Source organism: Strix uralensis, chromosome 15 (assembly GCF_047716275.1).
Source record: "Strix uralensis isolate ZFMK-TIS-50842 chromosome 15, bStrUra1, whole genome shotgun sequence".
Taxonomy (NCBI): domain Eukaryota; kingdom Metazoa; phylum Chordata; class Aves; order Strigiformes; family Strigidae; genus Strix; species Strix uralensis.
Genome location: NC_133986.1, coordinates 14,637,976 through 14,661,777, shown reverse-complemented (window position 1 = coordinate 14,661,777; position 23,802 = coordinate 14,637,976). Strand labels below are relative to the sequence as shown.

Below are 23,802 nucleotides of genomic sequence, written 5' to 3'. Positions count from 1 at the left end.
CTGTGCATGCAATTATCACAGTTTTTTGCTGTACACATCTCCAATCAAAAAACTGCATGGAAAGAGAATACAATCTGCCTCTTCGTCTATACTAACATAAGAGTTACTATAAATTTGGGAAGGCTAACTGGAACATATGCTATCTCAAGTGGACTTGACCAAATCAGGAACATTCCCCCTTCATCCCACCAAAAGAAACCCATCATCCATATGCAAAGTGGAAAAACTATATAAAAAACAGTAAACAGGGATAGTCCTCTTCTTAAAATATTAGCTTCCTGACACGCAAACAGTTTTAGATAATTCATCCCCAAACTCTCTCAAACCAAGACAAGACAAAGAAGCAAGTAACATCAATTTGATCTGAAGCAGATAATGCATGGTTTTATTAATCTCATAGCATTTTTTTGGTCTGCTACTGGGAGTGGGAGAAAGCTGTTTCTGTGATTTCAATGCACCCCTAAAGAATATTGTCTCTGGACAATGTCCAGAAGTAATTTGGGCCAAGAATAGCTATTTGATCCCAAACTGAAACATTCTGACACCAGCCAAAGGTCTAAGTAGTTTATGTGGAAGTCAAGCAGAGAGATCTGAAGAAAAAATTGGTGCTACTGAACTCAGGAAAGCCTTCCTTGTTGATTCTGTTATAGTTCAGCAATTGCTTCAGCTTGCTTTCTGATTTATATTCCTGTACATGGACTCTTTAAGTCAACTTTTCCAGGATTGTTAATTTACATCCCATCATACCTCCCACCATGACAGCTGAGAACCGAGTTGCCAGTTTTCTAATACCCTTGGGAAACAAAGCATCATTTTTCTGCTGCTGTATCTGGAAACAATCAAGGTGCTGAAAGGAACAACTAGCTGTTCAAACCGCTATACTTAGAGAATTTTTGAGGGGCTAGAACACAGTTCAACCATGCTTTAGTGGACAGTACCAGCAGGACACTCTGTTGTCCAAGGCTCACTGCTGGTAAACGTCCCATACAGAAACATTCAGAAGTCGCCTGGATAATCTTTTAAACATAACTTGTGATAGGAAGCAGAGACCCAGAAGCAAATGTCCACTTATTACCAAAAATGCAGCCAATGCATTGAGCACACACTTGCAGAATTCTAGTCAGAATTATGCTCCTTCAGTGCCAGCTTTGCATCCCATAAAGAGGTAAGACTTACTGGGAGATCGATTTTGTTGTTGTTCTAATCACTGGTCTTGGAAGTGGAGAAGTGTTAAGTGTCTTTTTTCCTTCTTTACCCTCTCCTTCATAAATGTTAGCTTCTAATTTAAAAAAAAAAAAAACACCTCACTGCTGACATATACATATAAACAATGTAATAAACAATAAACATACAAACCATCTTATCTGCAAACAAAATGTGAACTTGGAGATATAATGAGAAACATACTTCACTCACACATAAGTCACTTTTCTTAGAGGAGAAAAAATAACGAGACATCAGAAAAGACTGTGAGGAAAATGAGTGGGAATCAATGTTAATAAAACTTCAGGCTTTCTGGTCATTCTGAGAAAAGAAATTCTATGAAAATTCATCTTTTCCCTGAAAAGCAAGCTTCTTTGCTACATCCTTTTATCTGCTGTCCATTTTACTATTCAGGGCTCCACAAGAATAGACTGTGACCTATTCTTCTAGTTCTGAATAGGTACAACACAAAATAAAATACCAATGATACAACTTGCTTTCACATCCCAGTAACGGCAGTGAAGCATGCCGCCTGCTAAGTCAAAACCTGTTCAAGCCCCTCCTTCAAAGAATGGCCATCTAGTAGTCTGTTACAAACAAAAAAAAACACATAGTCTGCTGTGAGAAAGACTCAGAGCATAAATAAATCAACCAATAAATGAGACAGCGTTTCATTTATCTTAGAGCTGTCATCGCTAGACAGCTTGTTTCTGTAACTGGTAAAGACTGAAAAACAGTAAATTAAGTCCTGTAACACGACAGGAAATACACTGTCATGTTTCACCACCTAGAAGACCATCTTCCCAAAACTTGAATAAAACATCTCAACAAGGAATATCATAACAGTAAACACGCTTTTTCAGAAAAAGGGGTAAGTAGCTCTGTGAGGAGCACAAATGATTAAATCCTTGGAACTTGTGTGACTAGATTACCTGGCAACTTGGAGTTGCAAGCTCTAAATGGCCCATTTTCCTGTATTTAGAGTACTCATTCCATATGTCTTTGGTGGCTTCTTCAGTCTTTTTCGTAACGAGGGTGCTAGTAGGCTCTCTTCTCTTGCTGGCTACTGATTTTCATTAAATTTACAGAAAATTTATTATTCAGGACGATTATCCTCTGTCAAATTTAAATGAAATAAGCCAATGAATTCAAAGATACTAGGGATGGATGTTCGTATGACAAAAAGGTACTTGAATTAGAAACTGTCTATGATGCGTGCACACATACACATGTACGTGCACGTACATAAATTTGCATACATTTACAAAATATTAAGGTCACCATTTAATACAGGATTACATTGCCAATAAAATCCATTTAATACAGGGTTATATTGCCAATAAAATTAACCTATAGAAGAATGCCCAAAAAGCAGGTCAGAATAGCCACTTTAGAGATGACCTGGAAAACAGACATCTGTAGTAAGGGAACAAAAATTCCTTACCAATCCAGGTATTTGACAGCACAGGACAGTGTCTTTTATCAGTATTTAACAGGAAGATAAAATAGGAGACAGGAAATTATTTATTAAACACCTTTTGTCTTGTAACATAAATTTTAGGGATACATTTACATAGCTAAAAGATGCTTTAGCTTCTTGTAAGGACTATGATTTCAAGAAGCAGGGCAAGTTCAGGACTAAAGCTCTGACAATTAAAGATGCTGTTTAGAGAAAACTCAGCTTGGGGTTCACAAAAATGAATTGGTTCAGACTAGAAAAAGCTACTTATAAAAGAAATGCCGATTCATTTGCAGAATGGAACAGTTCAATTAATTCACTCTTCAGTGAAAAAAAATTCATATTGGTGCTTAAAAAAGAGTGATGTGGAAACTTGTTATTACAAACACCATAGGACTGACTCACACTTATCTTTAAACAATGTTAACTCTCACTATCACACTTAAACAGTTTTAATTGATGCCTCGGGACACAGAAAATGAGCTACTACTTAGCAAACTAGAAAATGCAGTTTCTCAGCGCGTATAACTGGTTACTGAAAATTACTACAACTGCTTAAACAAAAGCATACTGTACAGTTCATACAGGTTATGAAACTAGTCAGAATAAGAAGCCACATGTTTTAAATGTCAAAATGCAAAAGCTGTAATTTAATTTCAAAGTTTTTTGTTATATTTTTGACTGACAATAATTTTGCTAATAGAAAAAAGTGTAGCTGCTTTGAAGTTACAAGATTTCAGTGTGAACACACAGGGCATTTTACAATATTTAGACACATCACAAGTCAGTCATTAAATATACAGATCTGAAAATGGGGTGGAACAAACACATTTTGTGGATGTCAAGCATTCTACTTTTCTTTTTATAAAATTTTAGAATTTGGGGATACATGGATTTGCTTTTTCTTATTCCTTTTTAACTTTGAAGTAAATGTTCTAACAATCATTACTAAATAACCACCACAGCAGAATGCAGCAATCCTTCAATCAAATAAAAACAATAAAGCTACACAAAGCACTTACAAGAATTTATGGAATGAACAAAAAATCCAAAATCCCCATCAGTTCACCAAACTGTATTCATGAGAATCTCAATATTTCAAGTTTTCATATTGGAAATTTGAAACATTTTGAATACTTTGTTGAAATTTTCTGACAAAAGATTATCTTCCAAAAATACTATCTTCAGGAATTTTGGCAAAATAAGAAACCTCTATTTTATATAATGAAATTTCATAAACACAAATGCATTACAGCTTTTTTAGCATTTTAACATAGCAACAAAAATCTATAATCTTATTGTGGATCAAGCTATATTAAATACCAATACAATCAAACACAAGAGATTATGAAATAACTTCTGTTTGATGCATGTTTCTGAACAATAGGGTAATCTTAATTTTCCTCCACCCATACAGGACTGTAACCAAGTTAATGAATTAATCAAATCACCACACAGTACATTTGCATTGAGAACAAAGCCTTTAACATATAAGATAAATTTTTGACTGGAGGCCCCCTGATAGTGCAGCATAGAAATTAAGGCAGGGAAATCTGATTAGAATTGCCTAGCCTGGCCTGGGGTTATATCCCTGTCAGCACTGACCATTTACAGAAAACATTGGCTAAATTTCACAGAACATTCAACTTTTGACAGTCCATCAACCACAACAAAAAGTTTTGGCAAAATATTTAAGCCTTGTGGGCTGCTTTTCCAAATGTTCAATTAATCTAAAAGATTAATGGCAGAATGGAATTCAACACAGAATATCCACCCGTGTTCACCCAATCTCCTGAGTGGGTTTCACAGTATGCTGCAAGTTCTCTCAGCTGTACTGTTAGCAGCATTAGATAGAGCTGTTTTAAAGCCAGCACAAACAGTAGTCACTGTACCCCTTCTCTTGAGATGTTGTAGGTTCATTATACCTTTTTGCAGTCATTATAGTGGATGACTGCTAAGAGCCACTCTTACACTCCAGAAGTGCTTGCCAAACTGTCTTGGTCAATGAATAATTTCCTTCAAATATTTCTTACAATGTATTTCTAGTAATGTTTTCAGTTGAAAAGTCTTTGTACTGTTTTAGCTCTTCAGTATATTTCTGCCAACTAGCCATATTTATTAAAGATCTTACAGACCATATTCTGGGAAGTCCAGTGACAGAGGACCCTCCCTGCACATCCTTCGTACCTCACACAGCATTGTCTAGAAAAGATTATCTTGTATAAACACTAGCAAGTAGATAAAGCCCTAAGAACTGCTAAATCCTTATTTTGACGTAATAAAAAAAAAAGTGTACTAACTCCATCTTCTGGCTAGGAATAATTGGTATGGAAGATCAAAAAAATTACCGAGTTAATTCAGCTTGATATCAGGCTTTACTTACAAACTTTATGCTTCTATATTCTTGTTTCTTACATATGTGATAAAAGTTTTCTCTCCAGTTTATCATTCATTTCACTTCCTTCTCACTTCTCCTGGGTTTGAGTTTAATCCTTGTCAAGCCTCTATATAATCATTTTTGTTAATGTTTTGGTTTAAAAAATGTGAACTTAGTCAAGGGTAAATTTCTGCTTTATCTTCCTGAACATTATTTAAAAAAAAAAAAAAAATTAATTAGGTGATGAGAAACTGTCCTTGTATTAGGAAAGCATTATTAGTTGCACAATGCAATATCTAATATTTCAGATTTCATAAAGGAGCTAACCACTCAAAGCAGCAGGGCTGCAGGTGTTTTCACAAGATTTTCTCTTTGATCACAAACCTCCAGCATACAGTAGAAGAAAACTCAAGAAGTTCACAACACAAACAGATACATGAAGTCATTTGTGCGTATTCCCCAACAGATGAATTTATTCAAAAGCTGAAATTAGACCAGTGGTGCGCCTGCTTCCACTGGACCACCTCCAACCCCTTTTGCAAAAAAATTATCAGTGTGGCTAATGCCTTTTACACTGGCGATTCTACTGGGATGATGGACAGAACATATAAGCAAACACCTCTATAAAATGAACATACCACAGACTAAGAGTTATTGTGAAAGAAGTGATACATTATTGGATTGCACAGTTCAATATTATAGAACATTGCAAACCTGAAAGAACTCTGAAGCTGGCAGGAACAACATCATGGGACCTATTTATCCCATGAAGTTCAGTCAGAGCTTGAGTTATTAATAAGAAACTGTCATTCTGATCACATTTTCCTATTTTTTGCTGTCATTTATGTGAATTTTTGGCAACATGAAAATTAAAAGCCAAGGAGGGTTACTGCAAATAGCTGGCCTGAAGCTTCCTTACTGTAGCAACGTATTTTATTGGAAACTTCAGGTACCCACAAAAGCGGGCAGAAAAATCATCAAAATACCTAGAAGCATCAAAGAAGGACAGACATACTTCCTGACTCAGCATGAGAGGACTTCCACTTCTACGCTCTAAGGCAAGAGCTTTTCTCCACTACCACATTATGTATTTAGTCCTGTAGATGGAAGCATGATGGATTGATGAGAGTTCAAGACTCATAAGGTGAGTCACAGAAGTGTTGTTACAGTTTTATAATGTTTTCATTTTACTTCACTCTGAAAATAATGAAGAATTTTCACATAAACACAACAGTTTTAAAACACTGCTTTAAATGTGTGCCAAATACTCAGGTATTAGGAAGAATCTGATTCACATGTGTCCTTTACCAGTTCATTGTGTTCTCACACATGAATGCGGTATGATTCTGTCTATTACCATATAACCTTAAATTGTTTTTCAAAAGGACTCTCTGCTGCCCCATTTACTATACAAGTCTAACTTAGATACCTAAATTGCACTTTTCCATTCAAGGTCTTTGTGAAAACTTTGTGTATAATGTTATATGTTGCAAGCGTGGTACCACACCTGACTGCAATTGCTTAATATCTTACATTTTAAGTACCTGTTTGCCATACTTCAGCTATCCATTATTGAAGTATTCTGCTCCTTTTACTTCAAGTGGACAAACACAGAATATACACTTCACTGAAGACACAGAGAAAAATAGAGAGGCTTTTGCGTGTGAAGGGATGCTATTTTGACTGATTTATTGGGAAGTTATAACACATCCATTCTTTACACTGCAGTGCCATTAATTCTCTTAAATCAGCACAGCTTGGCACTGCCACAATAAAGGACCAGTCCTGCCCTCCCTCAGCTGCTCATTCCCATCCCCATGTCACTCCCTCCCTTATGCAGCAAAAGCAGTCATGCAGCCACGTGGCAAGGAACTACAAAAAGAACTGATGACTTTTAACATGGATTAGTTCCCCAATTTAGTTCACTGTGCAGTCTCATGAATGCTTGTGTCAGCACAAAGGGGGATGTGCCAGGGCAGGAACGAGCAGCCCCCTCCTTTCAGTGGAAGCACACAAAGCGGTCAGGGAATTGGAACATTTGAGTAGAGGTGTTCAGATTAGAAAGGATATGTTCAAAGGTCAAAACCAAATTCCTTTTCTGTGACTATATAAAAATGAATCCGAATTGGACATTGCTCTTAGCATCAGGAAATCATCATGCTCTGACCTCACAACCCAAAATTTTAATCCAGACTTGCACTGCAATTGTACCTCCCAGCTAACAAAAGCTGCTGTTGCATCAGGCATTCTAGTTAGTTCTGTTGCTGGTATTATCAGCAAAAAAAAGAGGCAAAAAAAATCCCAAACCAAAACCCACCAAAATGTGAAGGAACAATGAGGAAGGCTGGGAAGAAAAAAATAATAGAAGATATCAGAGACCAATACAAGAGTTCAGCATTTCAGAATTAAAAAAAAAAATTAAAAAAATAAAAAATGAGGTAGGTATAGAACAATTACTGATATCACTGTATTGCTTGACTTTAAAAGCCATTGAAGTCTCGACCTCCAATGTGCATCTTAGCAAAAACATTTCCTCTAAATAGCTACAGTATACAGAGGACAACATTTTAAATCAGAAATGTCTATAAAATTACTACCCCAGAAGAAAACTGTAGTGGGATATGAAGACTGAGAAAAATCACCTGCAACAGTAATCTAAGGCAATGAAAAGGAGAAACAAGCTTTCCATTCCACAAGATTTTAGGAACTGTTACATTCTATTGATTAATTAAGGACTCAAATTCTATGTGGATGCCAAACACACTGAGAGATAGCCTGACACTGAAGAAAAACTGGAAACAAGTTACTTACTTGGACACGGACAGTAAATAAATGGTGAAAATCACACAATAGTAAAGGAAAACTTGTGACACGCCAGGAAAATTTAGAGATGGCTAAGGCATGCCTCTCTGTAGTTCCCCCTAGCTTTTATCCTCTGAAAATCCAAAACAAACAAAGAAGCCCAATAGCAACTTTACTGCAGGCTGAAGTTGTGATGTCCTAGGGTGGAGCTGTAGAGAAACTTCCTGCCCGGAGGAAAGAGGGAGATTTTAATATCAGGAGAAGGGGGCTGGCGAACAGAAGTAAGTTTACATCATTTCCTCTATTGATCTTAAGAATTACATGGAAACAAAAAACCATTACTGGCAAAGATGGTTTGAAAAATAAAAAGACCTGGAAGAAAGTTATTCAAATTGGACAATGGGAATAGTAACATAATTTTTTAAAAGCCTGCCCATCTTAGGTGATTCTAATGATCATTTAGGAACATAACCATATGATGAGAAAACAAAAGAAGGAAAAAAACCCTTTGTGTTGCTCAGAAAGGCATGAAAATATTCCTAATGCACAGAACTATGCATGCAAGGTGATGTGACTGCTAGCCATTTTAGCTACAGACGTAAAGAAACAATGGACGGTCAGTCACTTTCTTGATGTTTTCAGCAGAATTTTCTACAGAATACTTCATAGCATAAGAATGGCAAAGAACATTTTACTGATTTGTTTTTCTCAGTAAAAATCACAATCAGAAGAAGATGGAAGAGACCTTAATCCCTTTTCTCTTTCATAGCACCCACTTATTTGACTGGTTCTAAAAGTTACAGAACACACAGCATTAGACAAGCTGACTTACAAAGTCAGGGAAGACAGATGTAAACCAAATGTTTCCCCAGGAATCATACAAAACTTCACAGACTTTGCTGAAAAAAAATGCTGTCCCGTACTGCAATGCTTGAAAGATTAAATAGCCAAGTAGTGTCCTACTATGCTGCAGTTCCATCTGTTATTACAGATTTATTTTTTGAAACATGTATGTATACCAAACAGTCTGGCTGAGAAAACAACAACTGAATGTTGTCAGCTCATAAAAGCACTTTTAAAATAGCTAACAAGTGCCAGAATGAAGATTAAATTCAGATAATTAAAAATATTAAAAGTTATGCAGAAAAATAAGTATATGATCATGTAACTCCCATCTCCTTCATTGAAGAAAGACTGACAACACTTACACGGCTGTAACACTAAATGAGGATAAAACAAAATATTCAATATGTTTGATGTGCTGCATAACTTGCAGGCATTGCTCTAAATAAATGGTAAAGTTACTGGACATATACTCATGGAATCCAACTGTGACCAGATGACACCATAACCTCCATTTTAATGTCTGGAACTGAAGGAATAAAGAAGATTAAGGACAAAAATCACAATTCAAAATTGAGATTTCCAGATCTTGCTTTGTTAACATTTACATTAACTGTTTATTAATTATACAGATTTAAATCCCAATACTCATTGACTTCAATGGCAAAACTTCATAACTTGCAATTGAGCTAATATGAACACCTACCAAATAAAGCACATACCAAGCAGTGGCCACATGCAGTGACATGTTAGTGAGGTTGGACGAGTCAGGCAAATAATTTTGAACTAGCAGCAAAAACAATTGCTCTTCCTTTAGAATAGCATCCCAGTGCTTTAGCCACCTCCACCTGCACACAAATTTATTTATTTATTTTTTAAAGAATAAAATAAATTTAAAGAGAATTCTGTACAAAGATCCCAGGCCAGGTAGACTGTTTGGAATGCAATCCCAGTGACCAGCTAACCACAGATGACACCGGCCTATAGTGTGAAAGATGTCTTAAAAATATGGGCTGCCAGACTCTTACAGCCAAGTTAATCTATCATAAATGTGCAGAAACAGAGATACTCAATCTTTCTAAGCCGTGTATTCAAGGGTTTGGGGTGGGGTGGGATGGGGGGATGGAGTTTTGTGGGGTTTTTTGTTGGGTGGGGTTTTTTCTTTGGGATGTTTTTTTGGGGGGGTGTGCAGAGCTTTGGTGATTTGGGGGGAAAAAACCAACCAACCAACCAAGAGCTCTGCATGTAGATTTCCAATACTAACACAGCTCTAACTGATGTTCTGTCATTTACTCTTTTAACAAGGAAGAAAATGTAGGGGGTTTATAGGGAAGAATTCTTCCAAAATCATTTGAAAATATTATTATTCAAACATTTAAAATACATTAACTTTTTAAGCTTCACACAAACAGAGGAACACAAGTGTATTCTGTATTAACCTTGATATTTTAACAAGTTCAGCCTTTAATTCTGTACTATAATACTAGTTTGTTAAAATCTAAGTTTATTCATGTGTGTGCCTAAGTAACAAAAAAAAAAAAAAAAAAAAAAAAGTAAAATCACAAACACTCTTGGTTTAACCTGTTGGTCACTGCATTACTTTTCCCTAAGAAAATAACTAGCCATAGCTAGCCCATACGGGCAATACCCATACTAACAACATACATCAATATTAAATCAGTTAGTGGGAATTTGTTTACAGTTTTTAAGTGAAATGCAAAGACATGATGATTTTCTGCAATAAAACACACACTGCTTTCAACACTAACTGGTTTATATTAGTGGCTAGGTAACCTCTGGAAGTTACTGAATTTTAATCAACGCAGGAAAAAAGTATTTTAAAAAAAAAGATTCCCTTGCTTTAGAGGTTAAACCTCAGATAACATTAATTTTGAAAACTCTGTTTTAATATGTAACGCACAAGAATACTTCAGTGTAATTGCTAGAAAAGGTGGTGATAACTGAAACACTGGTGAAACTTGCATAGTACTTAATTTTGGTAACTAGGGAAGACCATTTTCATACAGATCTCAAAATTTGATTGTACATCTTTCAGAATCAAGCACAACTACAATGTTCTTTGCAGAAGTAGCCTGGCGAGTTTAAATAATTTTTCAATTTATCCAAAGTAGCACTTTGCAAATTCTCGTAAGCGCCATAGCCGCAGTCACAACCGAACAGTTTGAGATGAAGCCAGTCTTTTCCTTTGTAACAGTCGAGTTCAGCTTGCAACACTATCAAAAATAAAAGAACTGTAAGCTAATTGCTGGCAAGTATGACGCAAGCGGTTTCCTAGGTAACAGCCCAAGTTGCTGAAGTGCCTGATCCAGCATTTCCTCATCTGTTTGCACTCACACCAGCAGTCTGACAATGTAGTCACTGCATCCTGTTTCACTCAGCAGCCAGCGAAACATACTGAGCTTAACCCTTGACTAACATCTTTACAGTTAACCTATCCTATCTATAAGTTAACTTTTACAGTGGTGTTCTGAACGTGCATTTTTTTCTCACACCTTTGCAGTAGCTGTCTAAACTGCATTTTCTTTTTAACTGAGAAGGAAAACATGAGAAAGAAAACATCATCTAAAATAAAAAAGTATGTAACAGATATCTTTTAATTTGCATTTGAACTACTGAAAGTTTCTGCCACAAATTACGTTTAAAAATGCCACCTGCAGATTTTACATAAAACATCAAATTATCTGTATCTTGGATTTTAACTTTACAGTTCCAGAATTTTCCTGATTTTATACTATCCCCAAAGTAAATTAGATACAAACATCAAGATCTATCAAACTACTTCTCATTCACTTCAAATAGATGTGTATTCCTATATAAGTAGGAAGCATGTTTTAAAAAAGTATCACAAACCAGTTACTGTATACACCAAGAAAAACAAAAATCACCTTTTGATCTAAAAAAAAAAAATGTAGGGAGCACAGATCTCATCAGTGAGCTATCTTGCAGAGAAACTGCAGGTTCTAAAGCAAATAAAAAAAAATTCAAACACATTAATGAAAAAAAGCATATGCTGGCCTTTCTGGCAATATATTGCACCAAAAAAAATCAGATAATTTTACAGTTTATTTTTAAACGTGAATTTGGTCATTTCAGGACATGAATAAACATGAAACAAACTATTTCCAGCACAGAGCTTTTATGTGCCGACATCCGTGCTTATCCGGTGTAAAATGTAACTGTTTTTCTGTACCATGGAATAGTTGTGAGGCACAAAGAAAGCAAAAATGCAAGATAAAAGTAGTATGTTTTGGTTAAAAATTCTGGGCAATGCTTCACCAAGGCAAAATGTACATGAAATATACTGCTGAAAACAAGTCTCCCACCTTCACTGACTGATCTATCCAGTGCAATTTTAAGTGGGAAATCCCCTAAAGCATTCTGAATCAACAGATGACAGCCAGCCAGAACGACCTGCCACAGCAGCTTCCTGACCACTAAAGAGAACTAGGTACCACAAACGTGAAGGTGCAGGGAGGAGGCGACATTAGGGACTTTTCATTATTTCTTTCACAAAAGCTTACTCACTCAGGCGGCCAGGTTCATATCAAGTCAGAACTGCTCTAAAAGGAGATCTAAACCAGTTCTGATTTTCCAGTAACTGGAAGTCTCGTTCTTTCAAATACATCATGGATTCTCCAGTTTCTTGTGAAGCCTTCTTGTTCAAATCTAGTATCATAACTTATCCATATTCCACAAAACAAAATATGAAGTCTTAGGCCAAAAAGCCCAGGGGTACAGACAAACAAGCAGCTTGAAATGAAACTCCGAAGAACAGTATGCAGGTATGCACTGGCAACTATACTTATGTAGAAAATAAGAAACAAAAGAGCGCTACCATGTTTACACAGTATGATCAATGCTCTGGCTTAGTCAGCAATCAACAACTTGTTAGCATCTCAGTGATGTTTTTCTCTAAATGCCGATGCATCAGCAGGCTTTTCTACTCTATTAGTACAGTTTTCCACTGCACCATTTCTTAGCTTCTTCCCATACGCCTGCATTCCTCTTCATTCTGATGTTGTAGTACCCAGATAGTAGGTAGGAAGGCAGAAGAAAAAAGAAATAAATGTTTTCTTCACCAATAGACAGTTTTCCTCAACTGAATGGGAAGCCAGCTCAGAAAAAAATAAAGGAAGTAGTCTGGTATGTGATTATGGAAATTCCAGAAAGAGATCAAGAAGTTTCAGGGATGAAGAGGCAATGATAGGCAGAAAACGTGTGATGACACAAGGCACATTGAGGAACACAAACATCCCTGTAGGGGAGGGAAGCAAACCAGCACAGACTAGCAGGACCATTGTTGCAGGGTTATGCTGGGATACAAAAGATTCCCACCCCAGCTCTATTCAACAATGCATCAGGGAGCCCTGAGAAAAATCATAAGCCATGTGATGGCTTTAGGTTATGGGATTCAAGGTTCAGACAGGTTCTAAAACATAAAATGGTTGCTGAGGATGTCTTTGATAAAATGAGTTTTTAGATGCCTGGATTAGAACCAAGTGCAGGAACATCCACATGCAAGTTCTGTCAGAGGGCACTAAAACATACTTCTATGAACACAGACACCAAATGACTTAACCATTTGTTATGTAACTGATATATAACAAGACCATTTTGCATAGAAGGCTAGCCTCTCTAAGGCTTAGGATTGTTATCTGTCTTAAAACAATCCACCAACTACAGAACCTACCATCACAATGTACAGTTTTTCTCCAGCTCTGCCTCCCGCTATACTGACTGGGACACAAGAAGAAAAATACAGCTCTGTCCACCCAGCTAGCTAACCTCCGAAATGACACTCATGACAAGACAGATGCAGGGAACTCACTGTTCTTTTTGACTCTGGCTTTTCTTGGCTTACCCCTCTTCCTGAAATCTGCAGGGGTACCACTGCAGAACATCTCAAAAAGTGAAGCAGAGCTGATGTGAAGAAAAAGACAGACCTGGGACACAGCTGGGAATCTAACAGACCTGCTGAGCCAAAGTATTACTCAGAAATTGAAAATAAAGTTCAAAATTTCCTTAAAAAAAAAAAAGTTCTGCAAAAGTCCAGTTAAATCTGCTTGCCCTGTGGAGGTAAATAAAGTTCAAGACATCAGGACAGAAAACATTCCTTTGCTTCTACTGATCCTATTACAACCCAAGCTGTAATTAGAATGAAATAGCTCAATTAAATTCGTATATGAACTTCAGTATTATAAGGACCAGGCAAAGCTTTCTTATAGCTCTCAAACATTGCAGGAAGGTACATTGACAAATACAAACCCTGTAATGCTTTCCCTCCGTTTTGAATGGAGAAGTGAAGGGAGTAAGATGTTCAGTATTTATTTTTTGAGGCATGGTTCTTTCCCTATTATTATTATTAGTCAGCCACTAATGATAACAGGGCTACTCTTGATACAACTGCAACACTTGAGCCAATACTACTCCTACTTCTCCCTCCTCACTTGCTTACAGTATGAAAGAGTTAGGCAGAACATAAACAAGATGGCTAAAGGCTTAGTCTTCTCAAAAAAATCCCCAAACCCAACCTAGAAAACCTTTGTCCCCTCTATCCAGGAAATAAACAAACAGAGGATTGTTTTCAGCTTTGAAGCTACTGAAGACATACAGATTCTCTTTGGGCAGCAAAGAATAAGTTCCTAACTACAAAAGTCTACATATTAAGAGCTCAGCTCTTAGAAATAAATTTGCAGTTATGCTTATGGAGAATGAAACAGGTGAGTAAGCACCTTGCATCTAACTTGCAGAACTAAAAGAACAAAATGAAAAAACAAAGACTTTACAATTTGTATAGTATCAAGGTAAAGGACAAGGTCTGTATGAGTATGTCAAAAATAAATGTACACACCTTTTCAAATGCAGTCTATTTATTTATTATTTTCCAATAGTGGACATTTACATGGTACTGAAGTAAGAAATTCTAGAAACATTTTTATGCTGTAAATGCAAAGAAATATTTAATTCTTCTGTTTCATAAATTACATGTTACCAAATGTTCTACACCTTTTTTTTTTCTAAATAACAATTTGATTGCTATGTTTCTAAAAAAGTAAAATGTTTTCAGTCAGAACATTTTTACGTCTTTGCTGAAAGACACTTGCAATTTTGGACCAAATTATGTTACTGATCTTGTAACATGTAGAAAGAGAAAGAACACACTGGTAGGAAGAGATGTTAAAATTATTGTAAAATTAAGAGCAGATAAGGACACAGAAAGAGAAAGAAAAATGATATTTCAAAAAAGACAAGTAAGCCAGCAATTTACTATTGAACATTAATCTCCTGGGAAATTATTTTGCTTGTACTTTCAAGGCCCAAATAATTAAAAATAAAGATCTGCCTTCTAAAGGCACAGCAATCTTGTCCATCACCAGACAGGTGAAAGGAACATAGCTTTACGAATGTATTCATTTGAGATTGTTAACACTTGCTACTAGAGAGCTAATTTATAAATGACATTAAACCCTGTGAGTTTGTAAACAACTAAGGACTATAATCTCAATCCTTAAACACTGTAAAACACATGTTCTTTTCCACTTGAAAGTTTAAGTGCTCTGCTGACTCTAGGGAGCTTCCTACTAGAATAAGTGTTAAGGCAAGTATGGAAGACTTACAAATCTTTAGCAATGAGATTTTAATAGCAACCAGTCTCACAGAAGAAAAATTACATAAGACTAACTATATACCTTTATAAATCAATTATTAAAGCTGTATTGATTTTTGCAGTTAATCCCAAAATGGCATCTCTTTATTATATGAAACACAGCTTAAATCTTTTCTAATGTTGCAAGATACTTTTCTGAACAAGATATCAATTTCATATTTACAGATGTAACATTAGTTTCTAAATTAATTTGTCCTCTAATCTTATCCTTAATCATTTAATAATGGGTTATGCAAATTTCGTACGTAAACACAGAGTTTTACTCAGTTTTAACAAGACGGTTTGAAGCTTAGGGTCTTTTTAACTACTTTTCATTTTTACTCTTCATAAAAAAGTGCTATCCTTCACACACAGACTGAAGTACTATTTTCTTCTTCAGAACATTCTGCAGATGTCTCCGATATGACAGTCATTGTCTCAGAGGGTATGAAAACATAGGCCACCCTTAAAAGCATTAGCCAGCATCTGCCTCTGCTCACTGCTCATCTACTCCCGTTTTCTTATTTTCGTCTTGACATGACAGAAAAACACTTGCAAACCTATTATTTTCAAGCTTCTTTAAAAATTCTTTGGTATCTAACAAACAGGCTGCCAGTTATGAAAAATAAATTAATTAAAGCAGTGACAAAAAAGACCAGTCATTAACACAAAAGCTATTCCAAACTCTTCTTTCTTGATCAAACTTGTTCAAACAGAAACTCCAAATAGAAGGAAAAATTAGATTTTCAATATTACTATGGCATAGAAACATCTGTTATGGTGAATAAAAAGTAGCAAGAAACTCTGATACAGATTCTAAATAATGCTGTTCTAAACTACATAAAAATAAGTTAACAGATACTTGTAATCAAAATACTTTCAACTGCACTTTGCTGTAACAGCACAAAGCTGTTATTACATCATGGTAATCACTCATTTTACCTTCAGATAGACATGCTACATTTCTTTAATCATTGGAAAGATCCTAAGTAGCATTCCTCAGCTTTTTACTATTTAAAAAAAAAAAAAAAAAAAAAGACTAGAAGATGCCTAATTAAACATCTGTGTGTATAATCAATTGAAACTCTCTCATTGCAAGTTTAATTTGAAATCTTCTTTGTAAGCGTGTTTCAGTGATCCCCAAATGGATACTATGCTGCCCCGAAAGTGCAGTTAGTTGAAACAAGGACAGAAAGACAACACATACAGGGTGGACAACACAAGCTTGTTTGTGTTTTCTACTTAAGATATGAAATATACTGCTCTCTCGGAAGAACCAAGCCCCTGTGATCATTAATGTTTGTGTTTATTTGCCCCGGTCTAAGCAGCAATACACAGTAGGTACATCTGTGTTTCAGTGCACTTTTGTACGGACAATCTCAATGGAAATGGCGTAACCCAGATTAACATTCATCTTTCCCTGAGCAAAATAAAGCCTGCCTCTCACAGATCCAGCTAGTCAAGAGGAAAACTGTGCTAGTGTGCCTTTACTTCTTCCAGTCTGAGCCAATTGCTTCAGGGCAGTGCCAGGGCAGATGGCATTTCACAGGCACAGCAGGATCTAAACTTTTTCAGTCTGCTAATCACACCTTCAGGTTTTAAGACAAATTTCCCTCCCCTACTACCCACACATAAAACCAGAACTGTTTGTATCTACAAAAATGCAGTTTAAATTAACTGAAATTTAATTTCATACTATGTAATGAGGATAATTCTAAGGGAGCGAGAATGCATAGGATACTATGGAATTGCAAGAGAGGGTATCAAAGAGCCTGTGAGTGCATTTACACATTACACTGCTCAAGGTGGCAAACCAAATGAAATGAAGGCTAGTGTGGACATAAATCAAGACAATAACCACTTAAGACTTCTCTCAAAAACATTCCTTTCTTTTTAAAGTTAGCATCATTAAACTACATGCATGATACTGAATTTTATTACCTGCTAATGATGTCCTGTAAATACAGAAATCAATCCCTGCCTCAGAGAAAGCTCACAAAAAGTCAGTTCACTTCCAAAGTTACAAGCCCAGGCCACCCAGTTCTGTAAAGCATACACACTGTAAGGTTCCTCGGCCACCATACCTCTCATACAGAAGATAGTATCTGTCTATCAGTCACCAAATGTTGAGAAACAGTAGATGTATCAGCAATTTGTGTGAAAGGACAGAAACTGTTCTGAAGAGCCAAAAGTACTAGAAAAACTCAATGATACCTGTTCCTAAAAAAGCCTGTACTTATCCTACATCAGTAACTTAGTGTACTCAGAAATTTAGAAATCCTTTAAAAGAATCTACTAGACAGAAGGAAGAAAATCATATTCCTGAAGTGGCAAACAGATATCACACAACAATGCTTAGGAGGAAAAAAAAATAAGTAAAAAACACCAGAAAATACACTATGATTGAAGCTGTAATATTAAACTGACTCTAAGAAAAATAAAAATACCCTAAATGCAAATACAGGACTAGGTCACATTGGAACAAAAATCACGCGGACAGTGAGCCTAGTATAAGAATACCTTTTTTAGCCTTTAGTTTAGCTTCTATCCTGTTAAAAGGATTTAATCAAATAAAAATGAAAATGTAACATGACCAATAACAAAGGTTAAAAGAGACAGGGACTCATAGTTAAGCTGTTATTTCAATAAAACTGATAAAACTTCCCTCTGCAAACCTTAAGTTTCACACACTTTCACAAGAGTTTATTCTATATTATGAACTTTGTTGACAAAACTGTAGTGACAATAGATACAAACAGGCAGGTGTGACACAGGCTTGCTGTATCACCACTGAACAGTGACACAGTTCCTCTGGGGCGGGGGAGCAGCACTGGCTGTTTTGGGCATAGTGAAAGTACTCACCCCAAATTAAACCCCACATATATTTCTCAATTACTATTACCAGTATGGATATAGCTAAACCAACATACCTATATTGCCAATTCATATTAAAATGCCTGGAATGTTTCTCATAAAAGAGGAAAGATCTCTCAAAACCAAATCCAAAGCACCCAAATACATCTTTACATGGTACATTTTCTATGGTATCCTGAATAGATTAAAAATAGTAAACTATATAGGAAAAAGATCATTTTAACATTCCATTAGAAAACCTTTTATTTATCAAATGAAGAACAAATGGCACATTTGTTGCAAATATGCCTTTAACTTAGTGAAGGTATTTGGGTTTGCATAAAGGAACATTAACATTGGCAACTCTGTACCAGGTAACAAAATCTGTCAGGATCACCATTCAATCAGTCATTTAATTGGAAATATGTCAGCTTTTTCCACACATCCTGTACAAAGTGAGGTTAGGGCAGGTAGTCATGAATGTTCTGCGTAGCAGCACTGGTTTTGATAAATATTGAACTATCAAACAAATAGAGAGATACAAAAAAATGACTTGGATATCTGTGCCCTGTTCTGTGCTTCTCCCAGTAAATTCACACTTGTTTCCAAGGAACGTGATACATATGAAAGCTATAAAAAGTAGGGATGGCCCAACACATCAAAACTTACTCCTTGTCACCAGCTGCCTGTATTTATATGAATTACATCGTTTTCCAAAGCTGTATGATCCATTTTCAAATATAAAACTGCTCTGGAAACTATAATTTTATTTCAGCAATCATTCATTGTCATGCTGTCCCTAGCTCCTAGAACACTTCATTTTGTCACCCTCACCAATAAGGCCACTAATGTAACTGGTCTTTCTTAAGGATGGATCTCTCTGATCTGCTTTTGTCACACTTCCCAAATACCATCACTTGTCAGTTTACTTTTACCCTGTAAACTCTAATTTATTAGCATCCATGGTTCCTGTCAGTTTGGAAGGCTCTGGTACTCTTACTTCCTCTGGATCCTTGAAGTTATTGATCCTTTGTATGCTTCATTAATATTCACTCATATATTACATAGTCTTCCCTGACCAATCCAACCCCTCACTTTTACCTTAAATTTTTGTTCCTGCTATTGAGTTGCAGAAAAGTCCAATTTTTTTCCATTAAAATTTATTCTGTTGTGTCGTTCCATCTTGCTAAGCATTGTGTTCACCCACTGAAAAAGTAATGTTGAAATTCAACATTTCCTTTCACTCCCCTTTACTCTTTTTTAAACTATTCTTTCAGCTCACTTTCCTGGAAAAACAGGTGGAATTCCAACAAAATATTCTATGGCTGTAGCCTCCCACGGTCTGCCCTCCCTTCTCATTTGGCAGGCAGAAGTTTCTCATCTGTTTTCCTCCACAAGTTTTTGCATCGAGAATGGAACAGATTTCATCTCCCAGTCTCCCTGCTGATATCCTTATCTTTGCACAAAAGTGTAAGATTTACTCCTTTTCATCTTTAGCAACTAGTTTCTGAACACCAGACCTGATAGTTACAATTGGCTTTGTTCAGTGATTTGTTTGAACAATGGTAAGGCTGAATGAAGTTTTCATTTTTAGGTATCATAAAATCAAAACAGAAGGAAAAAAGCTTTTTTAGAAATTTAACTTTCCTATCCAATGTGAAATAAGGCCCAGGCTTTAACAGAATTCCCGCCCCCCAGTTCTGGTATTCACTCATGACATGAGACACACTCTTATGTGGATTCTTAAGAGTTCAGCTCACTCATATACTGCAAACTTGCCCACTGTTGGGGCATATTCCATAGGGTCTCTTCACTTCTCAGTCACCTTTTTTCATAAAACTTGCTGGAATTTGATATCTTTGAAACTTCTAAGGCCACAGGATTCACTCAGTTCAATTGGTGAAGTTCAACTATCAGGATGGTACTGTCATGCATATATACATGCACACACATACATTGTGTCTAAGATGAGTCTTTTCCTCAAGAAAATCTACCTGACTCCTTGTAGTTCTCTTCCCTTTCATATTTAACCTCACAGAATATACTGTTCACAAACCGCAGGGTGGAGGCTGTCCTCTTTGCCATTCTAGAGACCTTCCTGGGAACCTTTTGTTCCTCATCTCTACAATCTTCTTTCATAAGTTTAAAACGTCTTCCTAGTCAAAGCTGAAAATGAGTACTTTATCCAATTTACCCCGTTAGTTTTCTCTGACACAGTCAATTACGCAGTTCTTGGAACCTTCTCTCCCAATGTTCTCCATTTCTTTCCTGCTGGCGCTCTGGTCATTCCTGTAATATGCCACCCTCACCTTCCTCCAAACATCTCCAGCATTTCCACAGCAGTTGTATTTATCTCCTTCCTTTCTCCTTTTACATTTTCTTTCTGGGAAACCACACCTACAGAAACAGTCAACCCCCTTTGCTACACTGACAACTTACAGACATGTTTCCCCACTTTTAGCGTACTTTTTCTGTCCAGAAAATGAACTGCCACCAAGTCTTAGATATCTAAAAACAAGGTAAACTTAGCTAACTGAGTTCTTAACTGCACCTGGTCTCCCTAATAACATCTTTGTCATTCCCTGTGAACCGCTGTATGGTCCTGGTGGTCACTTTGCCAGAGGATACCATCTTAAACTCTGATCTCTCCACAGGTCTCTACAGGCAGACCATGCTCAAATCATCCCTTCTTTGTGGTACAATACTTTGAGAACATAACTTCACGATTTAAAAACAAGAAAGGAAAAAAAAAAAAAAAAAAAAGGATGCAACTCTTACCAAAAGTCTTCTCATTTCACATTTCATCTAGAGCAAAACATCTTGTCAAGGTCAGAGAGAACCAGGCAGAAACAATATAATCCTACTCATCCAAAAAGTGGTTGCAAAAACAGTTTTCCAAGACTCTTGCTTTCACCACCTAATCCTTCTCTTTGTATATTCCCCACAGTCTGTCACATCCCGTTGAAACTTATCACATTCACAGCTCAACGCACCTACATCTCTACCTTGATTTTCCGCATAAAACAAACAATAAAAACCCAAGAGATAAAAAGATTCTGTTAACAGCAGAAACAAATCTTGACATGCAGGTACACTTGTGGTAACAGTCATCATAATCATTAGTGAAAACTTAAAATTTCAAAAGAGCTAGTTTGTCAAATACATAGCAAGAAGAGTTACTTTTTATGTTATTGGCAACAGTCAACAAGCAAAGGCTCACATGTTTCTAGGCTGCAAACAGTATCTGAATTTAACAATTTTAAGACACTGTAAAATACATATTAACAGATAGCTTCTGCACTAGAAAGTTTATACCCGAGTACTTAAGGACAAAGTATAATTTGTTTCACAAATAGGTAAGAGACACATATAAATTGTCTAAGCAAATAGGGAACTGCATTAATGTCAAGTTACATAAATATTTTAGACTCTTGAAATCAAGTCCTGATCTTCCTAAGGTAATGCATCAAAGGTACGAGATAGCTTGCAACAGAAAGGGGGGAGAGGTGGTGGTCAATCCAACAACCTAACCACAAGACAATTCTTCCCATAATTAACAGAGTGCAACATGAAAGCTGTCCTTATCCATGAAATATCCCTGCCTTCCTACGTGTTTGAACCTAGTCAGGTAACTAGGAAAAGTATCAGCTCTGTTTGCAGACTGTTTTGGACACATATACTGTATATTTAATTAGGACGGCCTATTCTTTACTCAAGAAAAAAAAATGAATTCTAGAAATCACATAATCTTCCTGAATTCTGAGAAGTTCTGATGTATGAGTTCCTACACATAGTTATTTGCTCTCATACACATTCACCATCACCACTTTGAAGATTCAGCTGGACAGGGGTGCTGGGACATCTTGTCTAGACTGTGCTTTTGCCAAGAAAGATTGGACCAGATGATCCTTGAGGTCCCTTCCAACCTGGTGTTCTATGATTTGATACATCTACCTTCTTTTGTTCTTATGTGCCCCTGCTTGCAGAGGTTCATACAAACCTCTACATACAAGAAGTTCATAACAATCATACAAAATACATCTAATAGAATCACAATAGCAGCTTAGCTCACATTCATCAAAGTATTCCTGTCATGCTGGACCTGCAGCACACTCCTTGCACTCCTCTGATCTTCCTAACAATGCTCATTAAACTCACTCTTAAAATATTAATATTGGAAAAGAATCATTGCAATATTGTATAAAGATCTGCAAAACATACAGTCAGTCCTTAAAGAAAATTCACATTATAAATGCCCCCTGAAAAGCATTAAGTGCGTACATTCCTTCTGTTTCAAGGAAGCGATATAAAAACCTTGTAGTGTTTATTCAAATAAAGTCACACACTATGGGCTTACTTCCCCCCCCGAAAACAACTGATGTTTTATCAGCTCTGCAACGTCTGATCTCTCTCCAAGTCAGATAGGAGATCAGAGGATTTAACCTGTGTTATCCCTATAAAATCACATATAAAGTACTGCATAGAATACATATCTACGAATTCCATTTAAACCGTGCTTAAAAAAGCACAAATATTTATCGTAAAGCATAATAAACTATTAGGAAAATAAAGAACTTCAGATCTCTTTGTTGTTTCTGTTCACTTCTAGTGATAACAAAGATATCAAATTCTGGAAGTCTACCAAACAGTTACAATTTATTATGAACACGTATGATTTAAGTACTGCCAATAAATTCTACGTATTTAGTTATGGTTGACATTTATGATGTTACTTAAAGAATAATAAATGCCTTAACTTGAAATATGCGCATGCCTTTAGGAAGTGAGCTGAATATTAAAGGAAGCATTTAGTAACTTGCATAAGAACAAATATCTTCTATCATCTAGAAAGGTTAATGAAACCACATTTTCTGAGGTTTTTGTACTGCAGACAAATGTGACAAAAATAAAGCATTTACTATCCTTGAAGGGAACAGAGAAAGTAAATTATTATACAATATTCTCTGCATATCTTAACTGCTAGTACAATATTTTAATGTTTTTTTCATAGTATGCATTAGATAATTTGAAACTTATTGAATGAGTTATTTCTGAGGCCTGTTACACCATACTTGCATTTTAATCTTTTATGCAAAAACAATTACCGCTGTATTATTCTATTGTGCAAATGCAGGGACAGAAATGCTCGAAAACTATTCCACCGTTTCAGATTCACCTCGTATTTCCTCAGACCTATTTCATAGTCAATCACAAGTAGTGCATTACAGAATACATGTCAAAGCAAAATTAGAAGATTTCATTTAGTATCCATGAATTTCAGCCACAACAGCAGTAGATGGAGGATTCTGCAGCAACAATCACTTCCCAAAAACTGTTCACTCGCACGTTTATTGAATACACTCCCCTTATTCTCCCTCCTATAACGGGCTGATAATCCACTTGCAGCAGCCTCGGGCCAGTTCCACCGGCAACAACTCGGTGTTCCTGCAGTTCACGTGCAAGTTCCCAAATAAAAACAAACTCCCCCCACACGGGGGTTTGCGCTACAAAAAACAAGACTCATTGAAAAGTTTTCCGGGAGGTAGAAACCAACAGAGTTCCATTCAAGAAAACTGAGCGTTTCGGGCATCCCTCCAG

The 23,802-nt window shown here is 36.3% G+C and overlaps 1 protein-coding gene across 1 annotated transcript in view; it reads right to left on the bottom strand.

The window, feature by feature from the left end:
• PDE3B (phosphodiesterase 3B) overlaps positions 1–23,802 on the bottom strand; it is an 88,232-nt gene that overhangs the window by 62,369 nt on the left and 2,061 nt on the right. The gene's annotated exons all lie outside the window — the stretch shown is intronic.